This window comes from Petaurus breviceps, unplaced genomic scaffold (genome assembly GCF_028583685.1).
Source record: "Petaurus breviceps papuanus isolate PSGF00001 unplaced genomic scaffold, PetGlider_PUasm1.0 90865, whole genome shotgun sequence".
Taxonomy (NCBI): Eukaryota; Metazoa; Chordata; class Mammalia; order Diprotodontia; family Petauridae; genus Petaurus; species Petaurus breviceps.
Window position 1 is genome coordinate 12,357,708 of NW_027187367.1, and position 17,423 is coordinate 12,375,130.

Below are 17,423 nucleotides of genomic sequence, written 5' to 3' on the forward strand. Positions count from 1 at the left end.
ATATTTTGAATATAACCAACGTGAGAATTTATTTTGCTTTTCTATGCACATTTTTTTTTAACCAAAGATTTTTTTTTCAGTGTTGTTCAGGGTGTGGGGGAGTTAGGAGGGAGAGAAAATAAATGCTTTTAAGTTTAAAGAATAAAATTTTCAAAGTAAAAAGTTAAACCAAAAATACTATTATGAGAAATGTCATAGAAATAAAATCCATAGAACTTGGAAACATATTGGATTTGAGAGGTTACAGAAAAGGAAGAATCAAGGCCGACTATAGTTGGGAACTTTGGTAACTGAGACAATGGCAATGCCCTCAACAGGTATTGGGAAATCTAGAGAAGGGACAGGTTGAGGGGAAAGGTAAGTTCTGCTTGAAATACACTGAGTTTGAGATGCCAGTCAGACATCCAGGTGGAGGTGTCTGCCAGGACACGGAGCTCATGAGAAAGATTAGGGCTGGATGCATAGATTTGAAGGTTCATCAGTATAGCCAAAGAGCATGATAATTAAACCCATGGGAAGTGATGATATCCCCAAGGAGTGAAGTGAAGATCATAGGAACATGGATTTAGAGCTAGAAGGAGCCTGAGAAGTTAACATGTTAGTCTACCTTTATTTTGCAAATAATGAAAATGAGAACCACAGTGGTTAAATAACTTGCCAAAAGTAACAGGGTAAGACTTTGAATCCAAATCTCCTGACTTCAAAATCAACATTCTTTCTAATCAATTTGTCTCCAGAAGGAGAAAAGGCAGAGCCTTGGGGAACATCTACACTTAGGAGAAAAAATGCAACAAGAGACAGAAAGAGTAATCAGACAGGCAATAATAAAAAAAAAGTAATAATAGCTAGTATTTATATAATGCCTACTTTGTGCCAGGTGCTTTACAAATATTATCTCATTTGATTCTCATAACAATGCTGGGGGATAGGAGCTATCATTATCCACATTTTACAGTTGAGGAAACTGAGGCAAAAAAAGGTAAGTGACTTGTTTGAGGTCACACAGCTAGTAAGTCTCTGAGGCTAGATTTGAACTCAGGTCTTCCTGACTCCAAGATCAAAAATCTATCTACTGTACCATCTGGTAAAAGCAATGTCCAATTCTATCACCTCCACTAGCTTTATTCCTGGAAAATAGAGGGAAAAGAAATAGAAGAGTGTCAGATTTTATATTCTTGAACTCAAAGATCACTGTAGACAGTGACTGTAGCCATAAAGTTAAAAAACACTTGCCCCTTAGAAGGAAAGCTATGGCAAATCTGATCAGCATGCTAAAAAGCAGAGACTTCACCTTGCCAATAAAGGTCCATATAGTCAAAGCTCTGGTTTTTCCAGCAGCAATGTATGGCTGTGAGAGGTGGATCATAACAAAAGCTGAGTGCCACAGAAATGATACTTTCAAATTGTGGTGCTTTTCCTTGGACAGCTTGGAGACCAAATCAGTCAATACTTAAAGAGATTAACTCAGACTACTCACTAGAAGGTTAAATACTAACTCTGAAGCTTAAATACTTTGACCACATAATGAGAAGATGAGACTCCCTGGAAAAGATCAAGGGGATAGCAGAATGGATAGATAGTATCATAGAAACAACAAACATGAATTTGGACAGACTTCAAGAGACAGTAGAGGATAGAAGGGCCTAGTGTGCTATGGTCCATGGGGTCACAGAGTGTCAGACACGACTGAACAACAAAAGAGCAATTCCATAGAAGATAATAGAGGCAAATTGATAAATTGTTTAATGAAACATTTAAGTGTTTGAATGTTGACAGTGATCATCAATGTCCTCACAAATGATGACCGTGGACCTTATATTCACAATCTATCTGGTACTGAAGGGAAGTAGCATAATATTAATAGAAAGAACATGGGACCAGCAGCCAGAAAACTGAGTTCTAGTTTTGATTCTGCCACTTAATTAAATTACAGATTCTCAGAGTTGGAAGTCTCCTTAGAAATTGTCTAGTTCAATTTACTCATTTTACAGAAGAAATTGAGACCTGGAGAGAAGTAAACTGGCTAAAATCAAGCAAACCCTGTGACTTTATCATCTCATAGCTACCAATTTTTGTTGTTCATTCATTTCAGCTCTTCATGACACAATTTGGATTTTCTTGGCAAAGATACTGGGGTGGTTTACCATTTCCTTCTCCAGATCATTTTACAGATAGGGAAACTAAGGCAAACAAGGTGAAGTGACTTGCCCAGGGTCACCCAGCTAGTGTCTGAGGCCAGATTTGAACTCAGGAAGATGACTCTTCCGGACTCCATTCCGAGCACTCTACTGCAGCACCACCTAGCTACGAGGACTGGAAAATAAGGGGTACTTAATAAATGTTTATTGGATTGGAAGTGTAAGGGGACATGACTCCACATCTATGAAACCTATATGATGTAGACACGATCTCAGATTCTGGAAGACTTCAAGAGAGTCATGCTCAGACTTCTGAATGATGATGGATAGATCTCCTTGAAACCAAAGACATTAGGAAGCTGGCCCTAAACATGTTCCTTGACTTACAGCACTTGTAACCCTAGAGACTAAGAGGGTAGACTCCCCTTGGAAAGGATAGGAGCTAGAAGAATTTGGTAGTCTCTAGGGTCGGAAACTCTGGAAATCAAAGCACAGACTGGTGATCAGCTCCCCATGTCTGCAGCTAAAGGAAGATCTCCTGTCCTCTTAGTGTTACATATTAAAAAGACCTATAACTATCCCTGGGACATCTGATTATTAACACTTTTCCATACAGAAAAGTTCTCATTTATCTCTACCCTTTACTTCCTGTATTTAGTCTCCTTTCATAACAAAATGCTTTTGTCTATTGTAATCCAGCCAGAAAATTTTTTGAGAGTGTAAACAAACGTGCACTGGATTTCCCTCATTTATGTGTTTGTTATAGCCAACTTCAGAGAACTCTAAAAGGTTAGGGAAGTATTATTTCCCCTTTCAGAAACTATGTTGCCTTTATCCCCATTGGATATGTTGGAATCTTTGTCCAGAGACTCTTTACTACAGATTCAACTAACTTGTTAAGGAGGGAAATGGGTCTTCCAATTATAAGGGTCATTTCTGGAGTCAGAGAATTTTGGAATGTCAGAACTGATGGGGATCCCAGACAACAACCTGCCCAACCCCTACATTTTACAGATGAGGAAACCGATGCCAAAAAGGGGGGAGTGACCTGACCAAGCGTAGAGGTTAGTGACAGAGCCAGGAGTCCTGGCTCCCAGTCTTATGCTTTTCTACCCACACCACACTGTCTTCTAATCCTTATGAACGAGAGAGATGTTGACAATCTGATCCCTTACAACAAGGCTGGTTTTTAAAGGCAACATCAAATCCATACTCTAGACAGCATTTCCATAATTTCAACCTTCCATTTCTTTTTTTTTAAATAGTATGTTATTTTTTCCAATTACATGTAAATACAAATTTTAACATTCATTTAAAAAAAATTTTGAGTTCCAAATTTTTTTTTCCCTCCCTCATCTCCCCGCTCCCTAAGCAATTTGATATAGGTTATATGTGAGCAATCTCAACTGTCAGTTTCATGAACATTCTAGAGTGAATGTTATACAATGCCTTTTAGGGGTTACTATGATTTCATTTCAGATCTACACAGAGAGGCCAATTACCTTGCCCAGTGTCACACAACCAATAAAGGTCAGAGATAGCACTTGAACCCTGGCCTTCCTGGCTTAGAGGCTGGCTCTTTATCCACTCTACCACCTGCCTCTGGTATTACTGGTATTATTTATGCCCAGTTTGTCAATTAAATCTAGAACATCCTGTGTACTATAACAACTCTGATCTAATATCCCCAACTTATCTGACTCAAAAATAATTTGGGTATATGAATGTCCTTAATGACTTCCTCAATAAAGAGTAAAACAAAGTCTATGCCATTTCCTTTTCATGTAAGACTTTTGCACCATGGTTATCTTTCCTTTCAATTGGTCCCCGGGAAAGGGCAGAGCACCAGGAACAGAGGACAAAGAGCAAAGAACTGTGTGACAGATGAGCCATGAACTAAGTGACTGAACAGTTAGCATAGCTCAGGTTAGGAAGGTGGGAGCTTTCCCACGGACCTGAGATGGGGGGAGAGCAGAGTGCCCCATGAACTACCCAAGAGACATCAGCAGGGGTGAGAAATGAAACCAATTCATCTGGGAGAAGGCACTTTCCCTTCAGAGCTTCAGAAATCAGACCTGTCCCTACCAAGTCCCTAGAGAAGGAAAATTATAAAAGAAAGTGCTAAGATAAATCTTCTCCTCCCTTCCCTTCTTCTCACCACCACCCTTTTCTGGGAAACCTCTCCCCACTTCCCTTCCCTGAAGTCTTTCCCTTCTTTTACCCTCTCTCCCCTCCCCCCAACCCTCTCCCCAGTTGGTTCTGGACTGGTTAACCACTTTTTTCACCCAAGAAAGGGACCATTGAGGATGAGGGACTAGAGAGGAGGGACTGTCCCCACTTTATGTAAAGATGGTCAATATGGCAAATAAACCCTGCATTTTTCTCTTTGAAATGGAGGAGGTTGGGGTGAAGGGTGCCAGATATGGGGACAGTAATCTGTCAGACTCCCTGAGGGCCTGCCTCCTACTGAATTCTCTTGTTTAACAGACTGGAGACCTGGAACTCCCACTCTGGCTAGGGTGACTAGACACCTGCACAAAATTACAGAAGTCTAGTAAATACCTGGATTAGGGGTCTGAGGGCAAATGTGAACCCCTTACCCAGGAGTGAAATAGAGGCCTCTATGTTGGTTACGGAAGTAGGTTTGGTGGTGGTGGTGATGGTAAAGGAATAAAGCCACCCTAGACTAACATTCAAACTGCTTCCTGAGTTAGTCTAGTTCTTGCTCTCCCTCTATCATCAGAGGGGATAGATAGAGCATAGGAAGGACCTAGATTCAGGAAGACCTGAGTTCAAATATGGCCTCATATTCGCAACTTTGTCTGCTCAGTCTCCTCATCTGTAAAATGAGTTAATAATAGTATCTACCTCCCAGGGTAGCTGTGGGGATAAAATGAGATAATGTTTGTAAAGCATTTTGCAAACCTTTAGGCACTGTATAGACTCTTGGTATTGTTATTATTTTCCCTTCCCCCTCCCCCCCATTTCACCCAATACTGTGAGAGACAGTTCTCAACTGGCCCAGAACCTAGCTAATTAGATATTTTGCACACAGTAGACAATTAAAGAAGTTTTTAGCTGCATTTTAAATTAAATCAGTATCCTAAGGATAGAGATGGGTGAGCATCTATGGGCCTAGGAGAGGGGAAACTAGCTCCACCTGAAAAATATTAAGAGGTGTTAGGGGTTATAGTAATTTGTATAAATTCCTTCAATTAGAAAGTCAACGTGAGGGCTGCGACTGTTCCTGATTTCCTTATTTTTTGCCCCCGGGCATGAATTCAGAGCTTGGTACTTAGTAGGTGCTTCATCAAAGCTAGCTAATAAGAATTGCAGTGCATATCAATGAATCCTCCATGATCTCATTCAAATTTTCTGTAGTTGTTTTTCTCCATTTTATTAACACAAGAGTTTTATAACCCTGGGGCTGAACATTTGTGACTGTGCATTGCTCGAGCCCCAAAAAATTTGTGCGTATGCATGCTATATATTTGTATATGTGTGTAGATATCTATGTGTTACATGTATGCAGATATACATATATATTTCAATATAACTGATTTCTTTGGCAACTCAATATATTTTCTTTTATCCTTTATTCTGAGAAGGGGTCCACAGACTTCACCAGACTTCACTGCCAAAGGGGTCCAAAAAAGGCCAAGAACTCTTGGCTTAAGAATCTTGCATTCAATCAGTCAGTCAACTAATATTTATAAAACACCTATTGTGTGCCAGGTGCAGTACTAAGCTCTAGCAGGGGTGGGGAACTTGTGGGAGAACACAGGTTCCCCGCCCCTGCTAGGAATAAAAAGGAAGGCAAAAAACAGTCCCTGCTCTCAAGGAGTTCACAGCCTAATGGAGGAAACAACATGAAAGCAAGTACTTGCAAACAAGATATATACAGGATAAATTGGACCACTCCAGATTAGGAAAGGCTTCTTACAGAGGGCAAAACTAGCTGGGAGAAAGAGAAGAAGGAGGAGAAGGAGAAAGAGGAAGGGGAGGAGAAGAAAGAAAAGGAGAAGGAGAAGAAAGCAAAGAAGAAGAAAAGGAGAACAAGGAGGAGGAGAAAAAGAAGCAGAAGGAAAAAGAAAAGGATGAGGAGAAGAGCATCGATATAGTGCTTTAAGATTCACATTGCACCTTACAAAAGTTATCCAACTGATTCCCTCCACAGCCTTGAGAGGTAGAAGATATTATCTGATATTATCGGCTTTAGTTGCTGATATGGAAACTGAGGGTGAGAGACTTGCCCAAAAGTCAGATGGCTAGAAAATATTTGAGATTGGATTTGAACTCAGGTTTTCCTAAGCCCAGGTCCAACCCTGGATAGCCATACCAGCTAACTATGTTTGAAAGAAACTAGTGAAACTAGGAGGCAGAGATAAGGAAGGAGAGAGTTTCAGGCATGGAGGACAGCCTTTGGAAAAGACAGGAGTTAGAAGACAGAATAGCAAAGTCTGATAGACTACCAGATCTGAGGCTGGGAAGAGCTGAGTTCAAATATGACCTTGGACAGGTGTTAGCTGTGTGACCCCAGGGCAAGTTACTTAACTGCTGTCTGCCTCAATTTCCTCTTCTGTACACTGGGAACAATAATATCAGCTGCCTTACACAGTTGTTGTGAAGATCAAAGGAGGTAATATTTGTAAAGCACTTAGCATAGTGCCTCGAACAAATTAAATAGCACCCATCATAAAATAAAACATTCTCTGTGTGTAGTGTTTTACAATTTATAAAACTCATTTACATGGATTCTCTCTTTTGTGGTGTCTTCCTGTCTTTCCCCATCCAAAGGAGAAGGGAAAGAAGAAAGGAAGGTAGTGAGCATTTATTTAGTGCCTATTACCTTCCATAAGCTGTTCTTAGCACTTTTGACAAATATTATCTCATTTGACACTTCATTAATTTTTCTACTTGTATGTGTTTTCTCCTTATAAAGAACATAAGCTCCTTGCGGCAGGGATTTTTTGATTTTGGTCTTTGTATTCCCCAGTACGCAAAGGCAAGTTCTTCCTGTCTTTCAAAGGTCAGCTGAAATCCCACCTCCTCCATGAAGGCAGTAAAAATAGTGAAAATTGCAACTGAATTGAGTTAGGAAACTTGGGTTCTGCTTTTAGCTTTACCACTAAAACTATGGCAGCTAAATGTCAAAGTGTAAAGGGCCCTGGGCCTGGAATCTGGGAGACCTGAGTTCAAATTTGATTTTAGACACTTACTAGTGTGTGACCCTGGGAAAGTCACTTAAACCTATTTGTCTCAGTTTCCTCATCTGTAAAATAGGCTGTCGAAGGAAATGGCAAACCACTCCAGTATCTTGGCCAAGAAAACCCCAAATGGGGTCACAAAGAGTCAGACATGACTGAACAACAACATTTTGACATTTAACTTCTTTACAATTTCCTTCTCTATAAAATAAATGGGCTTTGGGGGGGGGGGGGGTTGGTCTTAAAATCAAGGATTCTTAACCATTTTTGTGCCATGGACAACTTTATCAGTCTGGTGAAGCCTTTAGATACCTTCTCAGAATAATGCTTTTAAGAGCATAAAATAAATATATAGGATTACAAAGAAAATTATTTTGAAATATGGTTATCAAAATATATCAAAAGTCCAGAGATCCAGGTTAAGAACCTCTACCTTAGAGGGTCTTTAAGATCAATTAACCAATCAGCAAGCAATTATATAGGGATACAAGCATAAAATACTAAACCTGGAGTCAGAAAGTTGTCTTTCAATCTTTTCATCTGTATTTGTCTTTGTGACCCCATTTGGGGTTTTCTCAGCAAAGATACTGGAGTGGTTTGCCACTTCCTTTTCCAGCTCATTTTACAGATGAGGAAACTGAGGCAAACAGGGGTAAATGACTTGCCCAGGGTCACACAGATAGTAAGTGTCTGAGGTAACATTTGAACTCAGGTCTTTCTGATTCTAAGCCCAGCACTCTCTTCACTATACCACCTAGATGCCTGAATTTATATATGATATATATGTATTATATATTAAATAAATATCAAGTTAATTTGGGAGGAGGCTCTAACATGGGAGGAATAAGGAAGTCAGACCATGATCAAGCATTTATTAAGGACTGTGCCAAATGAAGTTGAAACCAAGAAAGGCGAAAACAGTTCCTGCTCTCAAGAAACCTACATTCTGATAGAGGAGACCAAGCTTTGAAGAAAACTGGAGATTCTAAGGGGCAGAAGTGAGAGTGGAATCTATCCCACCAAAGGTGGTCATCCCAATGCAAAGGCTGTGTCAGCAGATAAGAGAAGAAATGTTGTGTACAAGGAAGGCCATCTTGGCAAGACTCAAGAATTCATGAAAGAGAGGAGTACAAAATAAACTTGCAAAGGAAGGTTGAAGCCAGTTTGTGAAGGCCTCCAAATGGCAAACATTTTTATGTTAGAGGTGATAGGAAGCCACTGTGCTTTACTGAGAAGGTGAGTGACATGGGCAGACCTTTTTTTTAGGAGCATGAGGTAGCTGTATGAAGTATGGATTGAATTGTGGAAAGACAAAACAGAGAGACAAATTAAGAGAATATTGAAAGAATGTAGAGATGTAATGAAAGCCTGAACTAGGGTGTTGGCCTTGTGACTGGGAAGAAGGGGATAAATGTGACTCATATGCTGGTAAACATTTAGCAGCCAGTTCTCAAAAAAAAAAAAAAGAATGTTAAGTTTAAACTGAATTATTAATATTTTTCCATCACTTTCCTAAGTTTAAACAATCAACAAAACAATAAACCAAACAGTGACTTGTAAAGTTTGCTAATTTCCAGTTGGCTCTCTCTACAGCAGGTTCAACCACCCCTCACATGTGCACACCTCCAGTAAAGGAGATTGAGAAGGAAGAGACAGAGAGAAGATCATAGAAATGGGAGAATGTTAAGGATGTATGGGAAGGTGATTCAATACAGCTCTAAAATAATCTGATTCCAGGCTTTCCTTGACCACTTTAGGCTGCGTTCTTTTCTCTCTCTTCTGAATTCACAAGCACTTAATCATCTGCATTATTCACCTAGATCTTAATTATATGTATTTGTTTAGAGACCTGTGATTTCATCAGTGTTGGGAAACTCCCTCTGTTAATACAAATAAGCAACTCATCTGTAACTGAGGGTCTTACAAATCATATATCATATATAAATATGACTAGACAGACATAAATATTACCTTAATAAATGAACACCCTTCTCCAACAGAATTTATAGTTGAACAGAGTAGAAAGACTCAAGAAAAATTAAAGTAATGTGAAATTTAGCACCAAGTAAGTCAAACAGACAATAAGTGCCTTCCCCCCCCTCTTTTAAAACTGACTTTGTAGTGGTTTAAAAGATGCTCTATGAAATCTTCTTGGCTTGTCTTTTTTTTCCTCTCTTTTGCACCTGGATACACTTTGTGGCTTTTCCTGTTCTCACGTGGGTAATTTTTTTCCATTTTAAAAAAGATGGCTTTTTTCCCTACGATAGCCTCTTTCTCTTTTGTCAGTTAGACATGCAGCGTTTTTGTTCGCACACTTGGTCTTTTTGATCTGTGGCACATGTTTCTCCGGGGCTTCCAATAAGGTGTTTTCAAAAAGTCCAGGTTTCCTGTGGGCTTTTACTTTTTAAATCACTCCTTTCAATTTTTTCCCCCTAACCAGCAGTAATGCTCTGCAACCTTGTCTTCTCTGTGTTCTGTACAATAAATAGTCATTATTCATACTGAAACAGATAACAAAAGCTGGCTTTTTAATCTAGCCCCTTCCTTGGGAGTTTGCAAAGCGATTTACCTATGTGAATTACATACATGCAGGCATGCAGATTGTTCTTTACATCCATTTTCTCATTTGGGTTTCACAACAACCCAGTAAGGTAAGGATTACAGATAATATTATCTTTGTTTTACAGATGAGGAAATTGAGGCTCAGAAATTCACCAATGGTCAAGCAGCTGGTAGGTGTCAGAGGCAGTTTTTGAACCCAGGTTTTCCAAACAAGGTCTGGAACTCAAGCCACTATGCTTCCTACATATGACAGTGTGTTTTAAAAAAAAAAAACAAGTTAGTCATGCTTCATTAAGAAAAAAAAAAGAGCTGTTAATGGAAAAATATATATTCCTAATTGTAGCAGCAAATATACTGAAAACATACTCTAATAGGCAGGGGGAAAAACCCTTTTGCTTTTCCAGTCATGCTTCGGAAACTAAACTTTGTCCAAAAGAGATTTACACACTTGTCATATTTGATTGAGGAGATAAAACTGGTGGTTTCTTTCCTGATTTCTAGTACGCTGATTCCCACCATCTTATAGATGTGACCCTCCTTTGATTTCCTGATACCTCCCCACTCTTCCTCATAAAGTCAGGGTGTTACAAATGACTTCAGTGCTGGACTTGCAATTAGATCTAGGTTCACACCCCAGTCCTGGTGAGTATTATTAGCTGGGTGATGATGGGTAACTTACTTAGCCTCAGTTTTCTTATCTGAAAAAATGAGGATAATAATAACCACAGAGCACCTTTTGCCTCATAGGATTGTTGGGAGGCCCAAATAAGATAATGGATGTAAAGAGTTATATGAATTTCAGAGATTCCTATTATTACTCCTCACTATCCTCCTCTGAAAGAAGTGCTCCAGGGTGACCCTGTTTTCTGAACCAAAAATTAGAACACATGGTCTGAGAAAGGATCTTGCTTTTGCAAAGCCTGATTAACAAGCATACTTCCTTTTCTTGAAATTGAGACCATCTCCAAAAGAAAACCTAGTACCTATGCATGGCATGTGTGTATGTATGTGTGTGTGTGTGTGTGTGTGTGAGAGAGAGAGAGAGAGAGAGAGAGAGAGAGAGAGAGAGAGAGAGAGAGATTTAAACTTTAAGTAGATGAAATAAGTGATTTGAAATTAATTAGAGGAAGGGGAACTTTCATGGAATTTCAGGACATCTTTTTGAGATCATTGAAGAATGATTGCAGAGATTAGGAATGAACTCCATTTGAATTTCCCTTCTCCTTGCTTCATCAAATTTCAAGATGAAACTTTATACTTAAAAAAGAAAAAAAAAGAAATCATTCTTTTGTGGGAGAGAAGTGCCTGGCTGCAGAATAAGATTGAGTAGCCATTTGTTTTCAAGTATGCTCATTCTCCAAAATATATGTATTCTTTATTGTATGAATATAAGTATTGCTAAAGGATTTTTGCCTAGTCACCTGGTCAATTACAACTCAGCTTAAAAGTAGAAGGAATGTTTGGTAAGTTGTTCACCATCTTTCATTATCACCAAAGATTCTTCTTTTGACAGAATGATTAGGATTACCTTTTTCCTCTACCTCCTGCCAAGTGTAAAGGGTTACCAAATTACCTAAGCAGTTGTTATCTTATTATTATTAGAGAAACTGTCTTCAAAGCATACATTTTTTAAACATTCCAAATTCAGATGTTTTAATGATTAAAACTGCATGATGGGTGGAGTACAAGAAATGTCAGATCATTCTCCTGGCACACAAAGAGTTAATTCTGAATATCTGGATATAGAACAAGTATCCTTGAAAGCGATTTTATTATATACCAGGCCCTTGCCAAGTAAGGTCCAATTTTGGAGTCTTCTGTCTGTATAGGACCTCCTACTTGGAGTGGCTTTATTAAACATTCATCATTTTAATTCTAATCGATGACATTCCTATCATCTTCAAGATTAAAAAAAAAGTGAGGTTGAAGTTGATTTTATGTGTAGTAGCTATTTGGAATCATATTCTCACAGGAGAGGTTTAAACTAAAAAAATTGTGAAAATAGTGCAACAAAATTTGGACTACTTTTAGACAGATGGCTTACATCTCCTTAAGGCACCACAGAAAGTACTTCACACACACACATACACACACACACACACACACACACACACACACACACACACACACACCCCAAACCAAACCAAAAAAAAAAAAAACCCCAACCAAAAACAACCCATTATTTCATAGGTAGTACAGATATTGGGGCAGATAGGTGGCTCAGTGGATAGAGCCCTGGGTCTGGAATCAGAAAGGAACTCATCTTGCTGACTTCAAATCTGGCCTCAGACATTTACTACCATGTTTCCCCAATAATAAGACACTGTCTTATTATTTTTTTTGGACAGAAAAACACCAGAGGATGTGTTAAAAAACCTTATTTTCAGGGGAGGGCTTATTTTAATGAATATTGACAGCAATTTTAATAAACAGGTAAATGTGAACAAAAAAATGTACCTTTATTCAATAAGCAAATCACTGGAGAAGAACAGGATGACGCGCTCACTGCTGCAGCTCTGATTGGATGCAGCTCAGAGTGCGGCATGCGTTTCACGGGGTGGGGGGGGAACGGTGCATACAGAGGGTACCATAATGTAGCGTGTAGCGCAGGAGATCACCTTCACTACAGTAGCAATCTCAATAGGGCTTATTTTCGGGGGAGGGCTTATTTTAGAGGAATCTTACACAGTAAGGGGAGGGCTTATTTTCGGGAGAAGTCTTATTATCGGGGAAACAAGGTATCTGTGTGACCCTAGGCAAGTTACTTAACCAAATTTTCCTCAGTTTTCTCATTTGTAAAATGAGTTGAAGAAGGAAATAGCAAACCACTCTAGTATCTTTGCCCCAAATGGTGTTGTGAAGAGCTGGACACAACTGAAAACAATGGAACAAAGTGCAGGTATTAGGGTCAGGAGTAGGTTTGTGATTTCATTGACATAGGCAACTCCCAATAAGGAATCTCCATCTACCAAAGTAGATGAGCACCTTTACTGAGACTTGGAGTCTAAGAGGATTGTCTGGAGAACTGAGAGTGACCTGGCTAGGGTCAAACAGCCTCCATGTGTCAGAAGGGTCACTTGAGCTAAGGGAGCTCTTCTTGGCTTCAAGGCCAGCTCTCTTTCACTCCTCTCCTACAAGGACAATTACTACTCCCTTTTTGATGTTGGGGAAACTGAGGCTCAGGAAATTGAAAGGAGTTACTGAGAGTAATTGATCATGAAGCTGGTAAATTGTCAAAAGAACAAACTCAAACCTAGTCAGCTGAAGAAAGACTCAGATGCAAAAGGGCTTACTCAGATTGTAGGATCTGCACAACACACTCAACACTGCATCAAGGTTTAATATTGATCATAAGATTCCTCTTAAAAGTCATCCTGTAAAGCTTCACTATTTCTCCTTTCAATGAAAACAGGCAGCTTTAGTGAATGGTGTTGATAAAGGGTCTGGAAATCTTTGGTTCAAGCTCCAGCTTTGATACAGGCTGGCTGTAACCCTGGATGAAGTATGAAACCTCAGTGTTCCAGGCCCCTCTCAATCAAGGAATATTTATTAAGGGCCTACTACCTGCAAGATATTGTGCTTATATACTACTGAAAATATAAAGCAGCAATAAAATGTAGCTCTATACTCTTGGTCAAGAACAAATGGCTCATGTTTATATAATCTTTATAATTTACAAAGCATTTTCCTAACAATCATCCTTTGAGGTAAGTAATACAAAAGTATTATTATCATCTCCACTTTACAGATAAGGAAATTGAGACCGAGAGACTGAGTGACTGGTTTATGGTCTCACAGTTAGCAAAATACACGAGAACTCAAATCTTTTGTCATTTGAAGACCAGTACACTTAACATCAAAATTATACTGCTTCTGAGGCATTTATGCTGGAGGTTAGGCAGACAATAGATAAAAATTAAAAAGCAATAAATAACGAATCAATACAAGACATGCCACAAGGCATTATTTTTTAAATTATTATTTTATTGCCAAATATGTAGAATAGACAGTAGCAAAGTAGGGTAGGCTGGGGAGGCTCCATGAAGGAGCTCAGAGATGAGTTTTTAAGGATAGGTAATATTTTGGGGGGGCAGTTAGTTGGCTTGGTGGATAGAGCACTGGGTCTGGAGTCAGGAAAATCAGAATTCAAATTCAATCTCTGTGTACACACCTACTAGCTGTGCACCCCTGGGCAAGTCAAACCTCTGTTTGTCTTACTCCACTAGAGAAGAAAACAGCAAAACCCTCCAGTATCTTTGCCAAGAAAACCCCATGGACAGTAAGACTCCAGTCACTAAAAGTGGGATGTAGGGGGTGGCTAGGTGGAGCAGTGAGTAAGAGCTCTGGCCCCAGGGTCAGAGGACCCCAGTTTGGTTGGGGCCTCAAACCACTTAACACTAAACTAGCCCTGTAACCCTGGGCAAGTTACTTAACCCCAACTGCCCAACTGCCAAAAAATAAATAAATAAAATAAAAGTGGGATTCAGGGGGCACAGCCAATAAGTGTGTCTGAGGTTGGATTTGAACTCTGGTCTTCATAAAGTCAGAAACAACTCAACAACAACAGCACTTGGTTAGGATAGAGGAAGATGATAAATGCAAAGCATATTTAGTCATATAATAGGGTCATAAGAGATGGAACCAATCTAGTTTAGATTGAAGTGATAGTCCCAGAGGTCAAAGTTCCTAAGAAATAAGATCTGTCAAGGAGGTTGGAACCAGGTTATAGGGTTTAGAGTTGTAAGTCTTTTAGTGTATTCATTCATCCTCCATTTTAATAATATGTTCAAAGGCAATGAATATTGGGGCAAACTGTGTCTCATTGTCTTAACAGCAAACATTAGATTTCAGCACCAGTGTGGTGGGAAAAGGGATGGATTGGGGGTCAAAAGATCTGGATTTTAAAATCCTATTTCAGACACTATCTGGGTAATAATAGGCAAATTAGAACTTCTCAGAGTTTGGTTGGATAATATTTGTACTTCTTAAGTCAAGGGATTGTTCTGAGGAAACTATACAAATGTGAGTTATTACCTGTGTTTCCACGATAATAAGACCTATCCCAAAAATAAGCCCTCCCCATTACTGTGTAAAGATTCCTCTAAAATAAGCCCTCCCCTGAAAATAAGCCCTATTGAGATTGCTACTGTAGTGAAGGTGATCCATTATGGTACCCTCTGTATGCACGCCGTGCTCCGAGCTGCATCCAATCAGAGCTGCAGCAGTGAGCTCGTCATCCTGTTCTTCCCCAGTGATTTGCTTATTGAATAAAGGTACATTTTTTTGTTCACATTTACCTGTTTATTAAAATTGCTGTCAATGTTCATTAAAATAAGTGTTTTTCTGTCCAAAAAAAAATAAGACAAGTGTCTTATTATCGGGAAACACGGTATTAATTAATTGAGCCAAAACACACAAACAAGGAAATAAAAGGAAATTGACTAACAAATATGTGCTATACAAATAACATGGGCTCTTTCTAAAGTAAATAAAGTGCTAAGTTTTAGTAAAACATGTAAATCCAGTAGTTGACATTGGGTGCATAATATACAGACACTTCCCTATTTTTCCTTTCAAGTTGTAACAACCTAAGCCGGAAGAATTTAAAATAAAATAATGCTAACTAAACAGTTATATTTTAAACAAATTTTTATTAAATTATTTATTACTATGTTCAAGGTAATCGAAGGAGGAATTCAAGAAAGTGACAGTGCTATGCATTCGGGGACATACAAAGGCAAAACAGTTCTACCCTCAAGCAGCTTACTTTATACCGAAGGGATACAACACCTGTGCCCACAGATAAAAATACAAAGAAATTTCAAAAGGGACGAATTAACTAGAGAAAAAAGAGGACTGAATTTTTGAGAGAAACCTGGAATTCCAGAAAGAGGTAAGGAGAGAAGTGCATTCCAAGCACAGGAAAGCAGTCTCTGCAAAGGACATGCAGATCATACTTACATGAGGTTATAAAAGAGAATACTATGAAATAAATGCAGAAACGTAGGTGGGAGCCTGATTATGGAGGGCTCTTTCATTGGAAAATCCCTGCCAGATCGAAGAATTTGTGTTTGTATTTTGTCCTGGAGGCAGCAGAGGGTTTACGGAAGACTTTGGAAGAGAGAGAAGGGGAAACTTGGTCAAGCCAAGTGCCTTACCAAGATCAGCAGTGTGGAGGATGGATTGGAGAAGGGAGAATGGAAGTAGAGGAACGAATTAGAAGGCCATTCCAGTGGTGCTGCTAAGAAGTGATAAGAATAGGACAGTAGTAGTGATTGTGTGAGGAGAATGGAGGGAACAGAGGGATGCTGGGCAGATAGAAACGACAAGGTTAGCAAACTGATTGGATAGGTGGGAGAAGGAGTAAAGGGAGGGAGATGAGTCAACGACGACTCGAGGTTGGGAACCCGGATTCCTTCAACAGAAGCAGAAAAGTTTGCGGGATGCTTGGGGACCGTGGCACGCTTAGTAAATTCAGTTTCGGACTTGTGGGAGTCCGAATTGAGGTGCTAATTTTTCACCCGCGCTCCACCCGTAATCTCAACTTAATCCACTTCATGGTTAAACATCTTCTTAAATTAAGTAGGAAAAAAATCAAAAGAAAGTGAAAATTCAGTCACTCATTTTGCACTTTGTTAGCAGTTTGCAAAAAGGTTTGGAAGGTGGTGCCAGAGAAGGCTGGGGATGAGCTTGGTAGTAGCAACAAAGCTGGGTGTGGTCAGGGTGGGGGAGGGAGGTGAAAAATGTGAATGAAACCAGAAGCTTCAAATCCAAATCGGCGGGGACGCTCATCTCAGATAACCGTGATCTCCCTCTCCCACCCCACCCTGCACAGAACCCTGGGAGAACGGCGTTTAGAACAGAGGCGAGGATGACTGGTACCTTGGTCATCTTTTTTTCTTGTTAATTATAAAAAGTATTTAAATGCCACCTTTTTTAAAAGGCTGAAATCATCTAGATGGATAAATAACACTCTCCTTGGTTTTAGAGAGTTCTGAGCCCACTTTTGTTCCAAAGACCTATGAGACATCCCCACTCCTTTCATGACTCACGGCCCTGCAGTGCCACCCTCCACCCCCTCACCCGCACCACCGGGCGCTTGCCCTTCAACCACAGACTCATGTGGAGCAAACCCCGCGTCCAAAGAGCCAGCCAGAGCAGGCATGGAGGTCACGGAAAAAAGAGACTCCCCACCCCCCCCCCGCCCCGTCCTCCCCTTCCCGACCACCCTGCTCGACATACACACCCAACCCCCTATTCTCTCATTCTCCGCTGCCACCCCGATTTGATAGATGCAATCGGTACCGAACTTGGTCTCCTGCAAAAGCCTGACCCCAAGGATCTAGTGCATAGAGAAAGAGAACGAGGCAGAGGAGAAAAAGAGAGAGAGAAAGGTAAAGAAAGGAGAGAGGGGGAGAAGGGGAATAAGGGAAGGAGAGGGGAGGAAGCTGGGGGGGAGAGAGAGAGATTCAGAGAGTGAGAGAGAGAGAGAGAGAGAGAGAGAGAGAGAGAGAGA